The following is a 13,576-nucleotide window of genomic DNA, read 5'->3' on the forward strand; positions in this document are numbered from 1 at the left end:
TTTGTTGCTTTTTTTGCTGTTTTTGTTGTTGGCTGTAGTTCATACACTTTGTACATTTTTTGGTACCTTATACACTTTGTTTCGGGCTCGAGCCCCCAGTTTGGTGTATATATTCTTTTGGTTGTATATATGATGGCCTGAGTGCCTTTGCTGCTGGGTTGCTTGTTTGTACCTGCAGGTTAGCTTTGAACAGGTTTGGTAGATGACGATTTACGCCGTCATGCTGCCGAAATTTACACAGAAATTGCACACATAAAACACGTATTTGTACATATGGCCTAAATTAGCGCAAAACAACGACCTGAGAAAATGCAAAAATGCAAAAAATTTACCGAAAATGACCGGACGGTAGGGAGGGTTACCCCCTAAAAAATGAAAATAGAAACATATAAGTTTGAAATGAAACGGGAGTGAAATGATTCCCCAAAAAAAAAATTAAAAAGAAATGGATAAGTTTGAAAATGAATAATTAAATTGGTGAAATAATTCCCCAAAAAAGAAAATTAAAAAGAAATGGACAAGTTCGAAAATGAATAATTAAATTGGTGAAATAATTCCCCAAAAAAGAAAATTAAAAGGAAATGGATAAGTTCGAAAATGAATAATTAAATTGGTGAAATAATTCCCCAAAAAAGAAAATTAAAAAGAAATGGATAAGTTCTAAAATGAATAATTAAATTGGTGAAATAATTCCCCAAAAAAGAAAATTAAAAAAGAAATGGATAAGTTTGCTAAAATGATGAAAATGCTGATGTCGCCTCGAAATGTGTGTCCGTGGAATTTTAGGAAACTCAAAACATGGGAATTTGACGGATTTACCAAAATAATAACCCGTATGAATAGGAAATTATTCGTTAAGGAATTAGGAAAGATCCAACGCCGAAAATCACAGCAATACAACTGAGGAAGAGGCGCAGCAAGATCTGCGTCCCTTTGAAGAGGCGCAGCAGGTGCTGCGCCTTTTCCTCAGTGTGTCCGTCCTGACAGATTTTAGGAAACAGCTTTTAGTATAAATATAGACTTCGATGGAGGTTTTATTTACATAATTCTTCCGTCTTTCTTTCATCTTATTACATAAAAACTCTCTAATTAAGCATACATCATGAATACTCTGGAAATCCGTCTCAAAGAGTGGACAAACGAGTTCTCAAATGTGGAGAAACACGATATGGGTCAGGGGCGTCTCAAAACAATCGGAGACCCGGTGCGAAAAAAAAAGGAGGCCCTAAAAATTACACTCGAAACTTTGTAAAAAAAAAAACCGAACATATTAAATTTCCATTTGCTGAACTTTGATTACATCATTTATTCATTCAAAATTCTCCAACCATATTTCTTGTACTCCTATTTATTGGAAAAGTAACCTCCTACGAGCCTTTCTTGAAGCAAATATATCAATCAAATTTTCATAATCAACCCTTTTCAGCAAATCTTTCTCTATGGCTATCAATGCCAATCCATTAAGTCTTTCTTGCAACATTGTGGAGCGTAAATAAGATTTCAACAACTTCAGCTTTGAGAAACTCCTCTCTGCAGATGCAACCGTCACAGGTATAGTCAACAAAATTCGATACGCAATGAATGCATTATGGAAATAACAGTTACGTTTCAAAAACGCTAAAATATCCATGGCTTTCATCTCTTCATTAGGCAAAGTTTCTTTAAGCAATTTTAACTCCATATAAAGATCGTTTCCATTAATATCAAATTGTTTGCCATTAGTAAGAGCCTTTTCAAGATTAATACACTTAGAATTTAAGGTCTCATTATCTAATGATTGCAAATTATTAGAAGTGAACAAAAATCCAAAAATACTTTGAAACTCTTTATATTGCTCAAATCTTTTACCGATTGAACCGATAGCCTGATCAACAATATATACGAAATAATTCACTCTAAATGACTCTTCGGTAGTTTGGTGAACCTCATCAGATAAGCTTGTTTGATTTTCATCAAATTGTCATTTCCTTCGAATTACTCGTTTTTTTGGAAATACTGTATCCACATTCAATTCAGCAGCAATTTTTTTAGCTACACTTACAGCATCCAAAAATCCAAATTCTCTATATTCTTCAAAAAACAAATTCAATTTCCTAATATCTTCAATTTCTATATCAAGAACCATATCATGGGATTGTAAGTTTTTACTAACATAATTAACTCTATACAATATTTCATACCAAATGACTAGAGCTACTAAAAACTCAAAATCACCAAGTTCATTTTTTGCCAAGGAGTTAGCTTCACTCCTTATCTTAGAATCATTATCAGTTTCGCCTACTTGAAGTAAAGCTTCACGTACCTCCGCAATTTGAAATCTTATAGCTTTAACACTTTCCACACGGCTCTCCCAACGAGTAGATGATAACGGTTTTAAAGTAAGATCGGGTACATTTTCTAACAAAATTTTCCATCTTTTCGTTGAATTTGCAAAAATAGTATATATTCGTTGAATGATTCCAAAAAAATCCTTTGCCTTCCCACAACTATTCGCAATATCACATAATGTTAAGTTAAGACTATGAGAACCACAAGGAGTAAAAAATGCTCGAGAATTTGTATCTAAAAGTTTTTTTTGTACACCTTGGTGTTTACCTTTCATATTTGACCCATTATCATAACTTTGTCCTCTCACATCATCAACATCAAGGTCAAGTGATTTTAACTCACTTAATAAAACATTAAAAAGACCTTGACCAGTAGTATCGTCAACATTCAAAAATCCTAAGAAAGACTCTTGAACACAAACAGAATTAGACGACACATCAACATATCTCAAAATCAATGACATTTGTTCTTGATGACTAATATCAGGAGTGCAGTCAAGAATAACCGAAAAATACTTTGCTTGTTTAACATTATTAATAATTTCAGCCTTAATAATAGAAGCAATAAGAAGTATCAATTCATTTTGAATATTATGACCAAGATAATGAGAATGAATCTTAGCATTAGATATACGAAGAACATGCTCTTGAATAATAGGGTCAAATTTCGCTAACATTTCAATTAAACCTAAAAAATTACCATTGTTATTTTGATGCAATCTTTGTTTCTTACCACGGAAGGGCAAGTTATGTTTTGCTAGAAATTCCACTACATATATAATTCTTTGCAATAATTTTTTCCAATGTTCTTTCTCCTTTTTCATTTTCTTTTTAGCCACTTTATCAATTGTTTTATTCTTCCGAACTCGTTCTCGTAAATCGTACCAAGCAGTCATATTAGTGAAATGTTCAACACCATTTTCATGCTCCTTAAGTCTTTCACTAAGATGAGACCAATTCCCAAAACCCTCATTAGCTAATTGACCTCTACCACCCTCTTTCCTAAATATTTTACAACAAAAACAAAATACTTTATCAAGCTCTTTGGAATATACAAGCCAATCCCTATCATACTTCTCTCCATTTGTAAAGACTCTAGTGAACCATGTCGAAGAAAATTGTCTAGATCGTCTATCCTTGGGCCCTTTTTCAAATGATAAATCTCTCCGGGGACCTTTATCAGCTAAAATACTAATCGTATCATTGTCAAGCGCATTCCAATTTCTCGGATCAAAAATATCTAAAACACTCTCAACAGTATCAACATTTATACCAACAACTTCGTCCACAGTAGCATCATCAATTCTATTGCCATTATTATTATCATTATCATTATTATTTTCATTGTAATCACCATCATTATTGTTAGTAGTAGTATCATCGTCATTGACAATATTATCATTTGCAACCACAACATTACAAGAGTCGTCTTTGTGGGCACAATTTGCAGCAGTTTTGTTAACAATAACCAAATTATCATCATCAATAGCATTTTCTGCCGGAGTACTTGACTCTTTCACAAAAAATTTATCAAGGGCTCCGGTTTGGGATCGAGTTAACTCTTCTATTCGCTTCCTTTTTTTACATTTTTCAGACCCGGAATCAAACTTTCTCGGTGGCATATTAAAAATTGATAGAAGGTAAAGAAACAACCTGATACAGTAGTCTTGAAATCGATGTACAAGTGTTCTATACTCCACGGTTTGAATCGATTTCCATCAATAAAACTTGTAGATTTGATTAGGAGAACCTTCAATAAAAACAACATAAATAATTTAGTCATGATTGATCCCCAATTAATGAAAAAAGAAGAGTTAGGCGTGAAATTTTGATAAATTGAAATATCAAATATGCCTAATTAGTTTGGATGATTTAGACAGTCAGTGGTCAATATTGCAACAATGAACAATTGAGGGGTAGATTTTGGCCAGATACTTAAACTCCGTCGCCGTCGCTAATTTTTCAGACCCATTTAAAGAATTAACTAAATTAATTATGAATTACAAATGAATTAAAACTAAAATTCATAAAATTAGGGAGGAATTAATACCTTATCTTTCGATTATTTCGTCTGTGTAAACCTTTCGGCTTGAAATTGATGAGCAACGATGAGTAATTACTAATTTGATTGAAGGAAAAATTGAGGGATGAGAAGTGATTGTAAATCAGTGCCATAATTGTGTGAAGATTCAAGAATATATAATCAAAGATTTAGAGATTTTTGAACGTTTGATTATTTGGGGAAATCTCAATCGATATATTGGGAAGGAGAAATATAAGGAGTGATTGAAGGATTAATTATACTGATGATATCTTGATTGTTGACTCAAACGTTATCAGTATTAGGTTTGGTAGTTTTTTTTTTTTTTTTTTTACATAGGAAAGGATAACGAGAACTTGGGCTCAAATTTTGGAGGCCCAGTTTGGGCGCACTGGGCTGCCCTGGGCCTGAGACGCCCCTGATATGGGTGCCTACAACTTTGGATCAATTTTGAGCTTGAAGTTAATCAAGGTTGTCAAACCATTCTTGGATGCTTGTCTTGAGTATTGTGACCCGAATTATCACGTATTTGCCTTTCCTAGAGGCGATATCTGCCAATTTCCTGAAGAAATTGCTGCAATTGGTGGTTGGGGCCCGGAACATTTAACTGATATACCCTCCACTTCTCAAGGGTACAAGAACAAATTCAGAGATTTGCTTGGGTTGACAAGAGCTGAGGTTGACCGTCTTGTGACCTCAAAAGGGGTTCGAATGCTGGATTTCATCGATCGATTCATAAATAGGGCAGACCCTACCATTTCCTATGTTGCGAGGCGTAGGGCTTTCGGGTTTTGCCTATTACATGTTTATGTACATCAAGGGCATGTTGATGAGGATATGAGAGGTGACCCTCGCTATTTGAGCCTAATTGAGCAAATGGAGCTGCGCAGGAGCCCAGCTTGCCTATGTTTAGGAGAGATCCTGTTGGGGTTAGATAACAGGAAAGCCAACCGCGACCTTCCTTATTTAGGAAGTCCCATCATCTTGCAGGTAAAAGAATTTTTTTTTCGTTCTCTTTTTGTTTCGTTTTTTTTTGTTTTTTGTTTTGTTTTTTGATTCTAATACCTGCTTTTGGTAGGTTTGGCTTATAAAGCGTCTTCGATTGATGGAGCCCCCAGTTAATGTTCCTGCTTATCATACTCGCTCAATTTCAATGAGAACTAGGCTCTACATGGTGGACTTTACTCGAGTTTGCAACTACTGGCAGAACAAGCTGAAGAACGAGGATGGTCCCCTAATTAGATGGATCGTAGCATGGTGGCATCTCAAATCTGTCACTGGAGTATCGTTCCTGGATCCTACCCGATCAGTGCGCATTCCTGGTTTGGAATTTATGATATGCATCTTCCCAGAGAGGCTGATGAGGCAGGTTGGATTGAAGAAAACGATTCCGAAGCTTGATACTGTTCCTCAGACTGCCATGGCGCTTACTACTGAGAGCCAAAGAGAGTGGGCCATCAAATGGGCTCAAAGAAACATGTGGTTCTTGAACTTTTATGTTAGTGCACTATGGGTATCAGATTCCTACATGCAGTGGAGGAAAGCTACTACTCCGGAGGAGCGCGAGAGGCTAAGGAAACGCGAGCCTATTGACTACAAGGTTCATGATGTAGAGAAGGAAGAAGCCAGATTTCGAGTTGTTCATCCTTCGAAGAAACCGAGGACCTCTCCTGACGTCGAAAAGGTGGTTGATAAAAATGGCAAGGCTAGACCACGAGAGAGACCGTTGGTGATTAGGTCTGAGATAGCGCAGGAGCGCCCGGCTCGTGGCCGAGACAAGAAATATAATAAAAATGACAAAGGCAAAGGGAAAATGGAAGAATAGCCTAAGTCGTTAATATTATTTATTATTATTATTTATTATTTGTAATAAAAAGGTGGGGTTTTTAGAATCCTAGCCTATTTAATTTAGCATCATTTTATTATGTAGTGTCTTATTATTATGGGAAGAAATGAAATAAAAAAAGGTTAATTGGTTATGAAACCGTTGTGATTTTTCCTTTATTATTCTTGTCGATTTTCAGATGCATATGCAAATGTCCTTCTATTTACATTTAAAATAAATAATGGGTTGTATCCTGTGAAGGATTGCCTATGTATTCATTTACAAAAATGAAATCAAACCCTTGCGCGTAGTTCAAGTAAATGTAAAAGAATAATTGTTCTAAGCAAGAGCTTGTAATGAACTAGAAAATAAGCATGAGCTTTTTACTTACTCCTAAAGCACAATTCAGTTTATTTGATGATATGAGGATGACGATCTGTCGAAATGCAAGAGCAAGGTGACATTAGCTTTATTTTAGCTGGCCAGGGGCCGTTTATATTCCGTGCCACAGGAGCGACACGTGAGGTTACGCGAGGCGCGTTTCTGTTTCTATTCTAGCCATAATAACGTTTCAGTTGGTCGAGGTTTGTTGGGTTGGCAAAATCATTCCCATCTAAGTCCGTGATCCTAACCGCACCCCCCGAGAGTATAGATTTGACCAGAAATGGTCCGGCCCAGTTGGGTTTAAACTTTCCTCGTGGATCGACAGGTAAAAGAGCTCTAACTGATTTGAGAACCAAGTCTCCTTCTTTGATATTCCTTGGCTTAACCCTTTTGTTGAAGGCTCATTTGATACGTGCCTGATATGTCTGCACATTATGTAATGCGCGCAATCTACGTTCATCCAGGAGGATGAGTTCTTCATATCTATCTCTCTTCCAATCGGCTTCTGGGATTTGACTTTCGAGTAAAATACGCAAGGACGGTATTTCGAGCTCGACTGGTTGTACAGCTTCCATGCCGTAGGTCAAATAGATAGGAGTGCCCCCAGTGGGCATCCTAACAGATGTGCGGTATCCCTATAAGGCAAATGGTATCTTGCTTGGCTAATCTCGATAGTTGTCAATCATTTTCTTGAGAATTGTGACAACGTTCTTATTTGCTGCCTCTATTACGCCATTAGTTTGTGGTCTATATGCCGAGGAATGGTGATGCTTGATCTTGTACTTGGCTAGCAGTTGCTCAGTCTCAGCCTGGAAATGTGACCCATTTTCACTGATAATCTCATGTGGCGACCGTATCGACAGATGTTATTGGTTTGTATGAATTTTGCTACGTTTTTGGCTGTGAGACTAGTGTAGGAAGCTGATTCTACCCATTTGGTGAAATAGTCGATTGCCACCAGAATGAAACAGTGACCTCCTGTTTTGGCTGGAGTGATCTTTCCGATGATGTCAATTCCCCAAGCAGAAAATGGCCAAGGAGATGTCATGGTGTAGACCAATGAAGGAGGGATATGTTGCACATTCCCGAAGATTTGGCAGTTGTGGCAATGTCTGACATATTTGATGCAATCGGATTCCATTGTGGTCTAATAATACCCCAAACGCGTGATTTTATTTACCATCATGGGTCCACTCATGTGAGGGCCACATTCTCTATCATGGACTTCTTCCATTACTTTTCGTGCCTGTGAATTATCAAGGCAACGTAGGATTACACCAAGAGGTGTTCTTTTGTATAATTCTCCTTGCATGAGGACGTATTAGGAAGCGAGTAAGAGTATAGCACATTGTCCCCTCTTGTCCATATCCGGTGGATAGGTGCCGTTAAGTTTGAAGTTCAGGATTGCTTGGAACCAAGGTTCCTCTGGATTTCCTTCTCATCTGTGATTTGGTGCACGTAAGCCGGTTATGACCGTCGTTCGATGCATAAAGGCATTTTTACCATATTATCCGGCATATTAATCAAGGATGCAAGTTTTGCAAGAGCATCTGCAAATTGATTCTCTTCTCGAGGTAGGTGTAGGTAGGTTACTTGATCGAAAAATTGGGCAACTTGGTCAATTTTGGCTTGATAAGGTGCAAGGCTTTCGCTTCGAATTTTCCAAGATCCCGTAATTTGTTTGATGATCAAGGATGAATCTCCATGTACTTGAAGATTCTTGATGCCTAAACCTACTGCTGCTTGTAGTCCAATGAGGCAAGCTCCGTATTCTGCCGTGTTATTTGTCACCTCGAAGTCGAGTTTGACAGAGAGTGGTGTATGCACGCCTTCAGGAGAAATGAGCAACACTCCTATTCCAAATCCTCATAAGTTCGATGCTCCATCAAAGTAAAGGTCCCAGGAGTCTATATCGGTTTAAAGTATATCCTCATCTGGAAACGACCAGGAGTCTATTGTTTATGCATCATTGATGGGATTTTCTGCGAAGAACTCGGCAACGGCGCGCCCTTTTATAACTTTCAGAGGTACATACTTGAGATCGAACTCTGAGAGCATCAAAGTCCATCTTGCTAGGCGTCCGTTGAGGACGGGTTTTTCGAAGAGGTATTTGACAGGATCCATTTTGGAGTATATTTTGACGGAGTAGCTAAGCATGTAATGGCGTAGCTTCTTCGTTGCCCACACAAGAGCGAGGCATGTCTTTTCGAGTGGTGTGTATTTGCACTCGTACTCCAAGAACTTCTTACTAAGGTAGTAGATAGCTCTTTCTTCTTTCCCCACGGTTTGGGCTAGCATGGCGCCCATGGCTGTTTCAGTTACTATGAGATATAAACCAAGAGGTTGATCTCGTTGGAGTGGCATGAGCACTGGTGGTTTGGCTAGTATCTCCTTGATTCGGTCAAACGCCTTTTGACAATCATCATCCCACATAGTGTGATCTGTTTTCTTTAGCTTTTTGAATATAGGTTCACAGATCATGGTGAGTCTCGATATGAATTGACTTATGTATTGCACCTTACCTAGGAATCCTCTAACTTCTTTCTCTGTTTGAGGTTGCGGCGTTTTGATTAGAGCTTTGATTTTGGAAAGGTCTATTTCTATCCCTTGTTGGATAACAACATACCCCAGGAGTTTGCCGGATGTTACTCCAAATGCACATTTCTGAGGATTTAGTCTCATGTTGTACTTTCGTAATCTGGAGAAGAATTTGCAAAGGTTCGCAATGTGTGCCTCTCTATCTTTGGATTTGACAATCATATCATCTACGTATACCTCAACTTCTTTATGCATCATGTCAGGTAAGAGTGTAGTTGCGGTGCGTTGATGTGTAGCTCCGGCATTGATTAATCCAAACGGCATAACCGTGTAGCAATAGGTGCCCCATTGAGTGACGAAGGCGGTCTTGTGCATATCTTCTATGGCCATCTTGATTTGGTTATATCACGCGTATCCATCCATGAAGGACAATAAAGCGTGATCTGGTGTGTTATCCACCAATATATCGATATATGGTAGAGGAAAGTCATCCTTAGGACTTGCTTTGTTTAAGTCTCTGAAATCAACACAAACACGGATTCTCCCATCCTTTTTGGGTACGGGTACTATGTTGGCTACCCAGTCTGAGTATTCGGAAACTTTAATGAACCCGACTTTGAATTGCTTATCGACTTCTTCTTTGATCTTAAGTGCCCATTATGTCCTCATTCGACGAAGCTTCTGTTTTACGGGTTTAAACCTGGTTTGATCGGGATTCTGTGCTCTGCGATATCCATGTCGATCCCTGGCATGTCTTTGTAGGACCAAGCAAAAACGTCCTTGAATTTGTGTAGGAGGTCTACAAAACTGGCCCTTCGGCGGGGCTCAAGGTTGTCCCTATCCTAAGTTCTTGGGGTTCTAGTTCGATTCCTACGTTGATGGGTTCAGTGTTTTCTATTATTGGTCCCCCTTCCCCCTCTTGTAGTATTTCTTTGGCTATGTATGGAGGTATTTCGATTGAGTCTGGGTCTGGGTCATCCTCATTATCATCGTAAACAGAATTGCATTCAGAATAACACAAAGAGTAAGCAGAACCGGATTTATTCATATTAAAATTTGAGAATAGTTGAAACAAAGAAGCCATCTGTTCGGTAGTCAGTGGCGGTAAAGGGACAGCCGTAGGGGCATTTCCTAAACTGCTGTTACTACTTGATGCTAAGCTAGGAGAAACAAGGGGAGTGGGAGTGACAATAGGAGGAGACCCTCTAGGGACTTCTCTAGACTCCGACTCAGACTCTGACTCGAATTTATCGTCTTCTGGTTCTCCTTTGAACATCTCTCCTTCTCCAGTGGTGAGCTTGAAGAGTCTTCCTTGGTTGTTCGTCCACTTGATCGACTTTAATTTCTCCATCCTTTCTGTTGATTCGAACTGGTTTCTGTGATCAATGCGGTAGGGTTGAAGTGATCGTCTTGAAGTATCATGGTAATGATCTCATCCTGCGCGGCTCTAACAAATCGATCTTCCCCAAATAGTAGACTAACAGCTTGTTCGTCTAAGCAAGGTGCTTGGCGATTCATGACGGTAGGAACCGTTTCTGGAGGAATGAAGTAGCAATCATGAAAGAACTCGATTCTAGCTAACTTCCTTTCGAGATAGTGCCAAGGTTCAGGAAATTCGTGAAAGAGTTCTTGACTTCCCTCCCTAACGAAGTATCCATTTAGGGTAGGGAGGTAAGGTCGCATTTGGATTCCCACGTTCTTGCGGTTTTGGAATTGAGTGAGCATTTCTAAATCTTCCTCCTTGGTGGGTTTGTACCCTAACCCGAGTGGTATCCTTTGTGAGTTGCCTTCTTTGTAAGGTGAAAAGGTGTTTCTTCGGATAGGATTCAGAGGCATTCCCGGGAAGTATCCCTGAGATTTGAGTATGTGGTTGACCACTAAATTGGAGTAGGGATTGAAGTACAAGGGTGCCAACTCGCTTTCTATGACGTTTATGCTATGGAAACCCCCAAGTTCATATACTGGATCCGTGAGTACTTGGTTACTTGACCTCTTTTCTATTACCGCTTTGATGGGTGATGAAGTGATCGTCACCACTTTACCATTTAGTGGGATCTTGATTTTATGGTGGAGGGTGGATGTTACCGCTTTGGAAGCGTGAATCCAAGGTCTTCCCATAAGTATATTAAAGGATGCTTCAATGTCCACTATTTGGAAGTTAACCTTTCGTTCAATCGGCCCTGTGGCTATGGTAAGGTTAACTAGTCCTACCACTTTTCGTCGTGTACCATCATATGCGCGAACACCTTGGTTGTCCAATCTGACTCTTTCATGCCCAATTTGTATGCCGTTTTCAAGGGTTTGACGTTGACTGCCGAGCCATCATCTACCAAAGTCATTGGCACATTCTTCATCAAGCAAATGACAGTGATGTAAAGAGCTAAGTTGTGGTTAGCGCCAAAAGGTGGCAAATCTTCATCCGAGAAAGTAACAGGGTTACTTAGCTTAGGTGACTCTTGGAAGACCAAGTTGACTACGTCATCGGGTGTGGAGTTATGTGCCACATTTAGTTTGGCCAAGGCTTGCAGTAAAGCTTGGCGATGTGGGAACGAGCTCGCAACTAGTTGCCAGACTGAAAGATCAGCCTTTGTCTTCTGTAGTTGCTTTAGCAAATGGTCAGTAGAGGTATCCTCGTTATCATTTGGTATGACAACGTTGGTATTGGTGATTGGACCGTTTGCTATGGGACCATTTTGAGAAACATTTTGATATGGACGTCCCGAACGAGTAAGGTGGTCTATATCTTGGTCTTCACTATTGTTGACTATTTCCTCACTGACTTTGACTAGGTAGTGTTCGGTGAGGTACTCATCTTCATCATCGTCGGCCCATACTCCATTGACAGTGGCAAGTTCTCTCAACCTCGTGATTTCGGCCTCCAATTGGATAATTTGGTTGACTAGTTCATCAACCACGACTATCACTTCTTGCATTGTAGCATTTTGAGAGAGACTTAGTGGCGCACGTTCTTTGGGTGTTGCATTTGGATCACGTAGGGTTGCCACTACACTTTCTAATTCTGAAACTTGCCTATTCACACTTTTTGCCCATGCTATAAAGTCGGTGTTGGTAGGGTAAATGGTAGAGTAGTTCCCTTCTTCTTCTTCTATTACATAGATCTCATCTTCGACTGGAGAAATGAGGTGTGAACAATCTAAGGTAGATTCTTCACTTGTAATCATCAGATCTCCAAGAGGATTCTGAGTATTGTTAGGCTTGCCTCCAGGCGGTATTGGTAGGCGACCGTCTTCAATCATGTCTTGAAGTACATGTTTTAGCTTGTAGCATTTTTCTGTGTCATGTCCCTTACCTCTTTGATATTCGCAGTACGAATTGTCGTCCCAGGACTTGGATTTCTTTTCTGGTTCTGGTGTGGGGCCTATGGGTTGAAATTTACCCTGTTTCATCAGTCTCTTTAGAGCATTGGAGTATGTATCCCCAATGTTTGTGAACTTTCTTTGTGGGATACTCTTCTTTGATGGTTCGAGAAGGTTAACTTCATCAGTCTTGCTAGTAGAGCTGTAAGAATGACTTGTTGAACCTTGATATCCACGACCTACCATTTTGGACAAGAGCCCTTTTCGGATGTCATCTTCAATCCTTGTTCCTAGTACGGTTAACTCCTTGAAGGTCTTAATGTTTTGGTACCTCAAATGACTTGCATAAATGGGCTTTAAATTGTCCACGAATTTCTCCACGAGGGTAGCTTCATCTGGACGTTCGACAAGTTGGGTACTAGTCTTCCTCCACCTACTTAGGAAGTCGGTGAAACCTTCTTTATCATTTTGGGTAGAACCTCTAAGGTGCGCATATTGACTTGGATCTCGGCATTATCCTCATATTGCTTAGCAAACTCGATCGCGGCGTCATCCCAAGTGGCAATATTCTTGTGCTCTAGAGAATAAAACCATTGTTTCGGGATGGTGTCAAGAGATGAAGTAAAGATCCTTAAGAACATCTCGGGTTTAATGCCTTTGATAGACATGTAATCCTTGAAAGCACAGATATGGTTCAAAGGGTTTTCATGTCCCTTGAATTTCGGGATATCCATCATGTTGAAGTTGGTTGGCAATTTGGAACTCACGGCCTCATACTTGCGATTGTTTTCCCTATAGATATCATCCCCTTTGAGATTCATTAGTTGTTCCTCCAAGTATTGGAGTCGTTTCTCAGCTGCAGTCGGATCTACGGGAGGGTTGACCTCTCGTGCTCCCACAAAAGGTGGAGGATTATCATTCACAAAGTCGTTCACAAATTCATTAGGCACTTCATTTTCTGCAGGAGGCAACCTAGTTTCTACCGCAACAATTCGGCCCTCGATCGTGTTGAGGCGGTCATTCACTAGGTCTTGGCTAGTTTGGAGACGAGTGAGCGCGGGTAGGATTAGATCATTACCATTTGGTGGTTGTCCATTGACACTTGCGTGACTAGTTCCAGGCATCTTGAAAACTGGATAAGAGA

General features: G+C 39.5%; 1 pseudogene; it reads right to left on the minus strand.

The window, feature by feature from the left end:
* Window positions 1–1,308: 1,308 nt before the first annotated feature.
* LOC141637699 (uncharacterized) lies at window positions 1,309–4,067 on the minus strand (annotated as a pseudogene).
* Between the last annotated feature and the right edge of the window lie 9,509 nt (window positions 4,068–13,576).

The sequence above is a fragment of the Silene latifolia genome, unplaced genomic scaffold (genome assembly GCF_048544455.1).
Source record: "Silene latifolia isolate original U9 population unplaced genomic scaffold, ASM4854445v1 scaffold_134, whole genome shotgun sequence".
In the NCBI taxonomy this organism is placed as follows: domain Eukaryota; kingdom Viridiplantae; phylum Streptophyta; class Magnoliopsida; order Caryophyllales; family Caryophyllaceae; genus Silene; species Silene latifolia.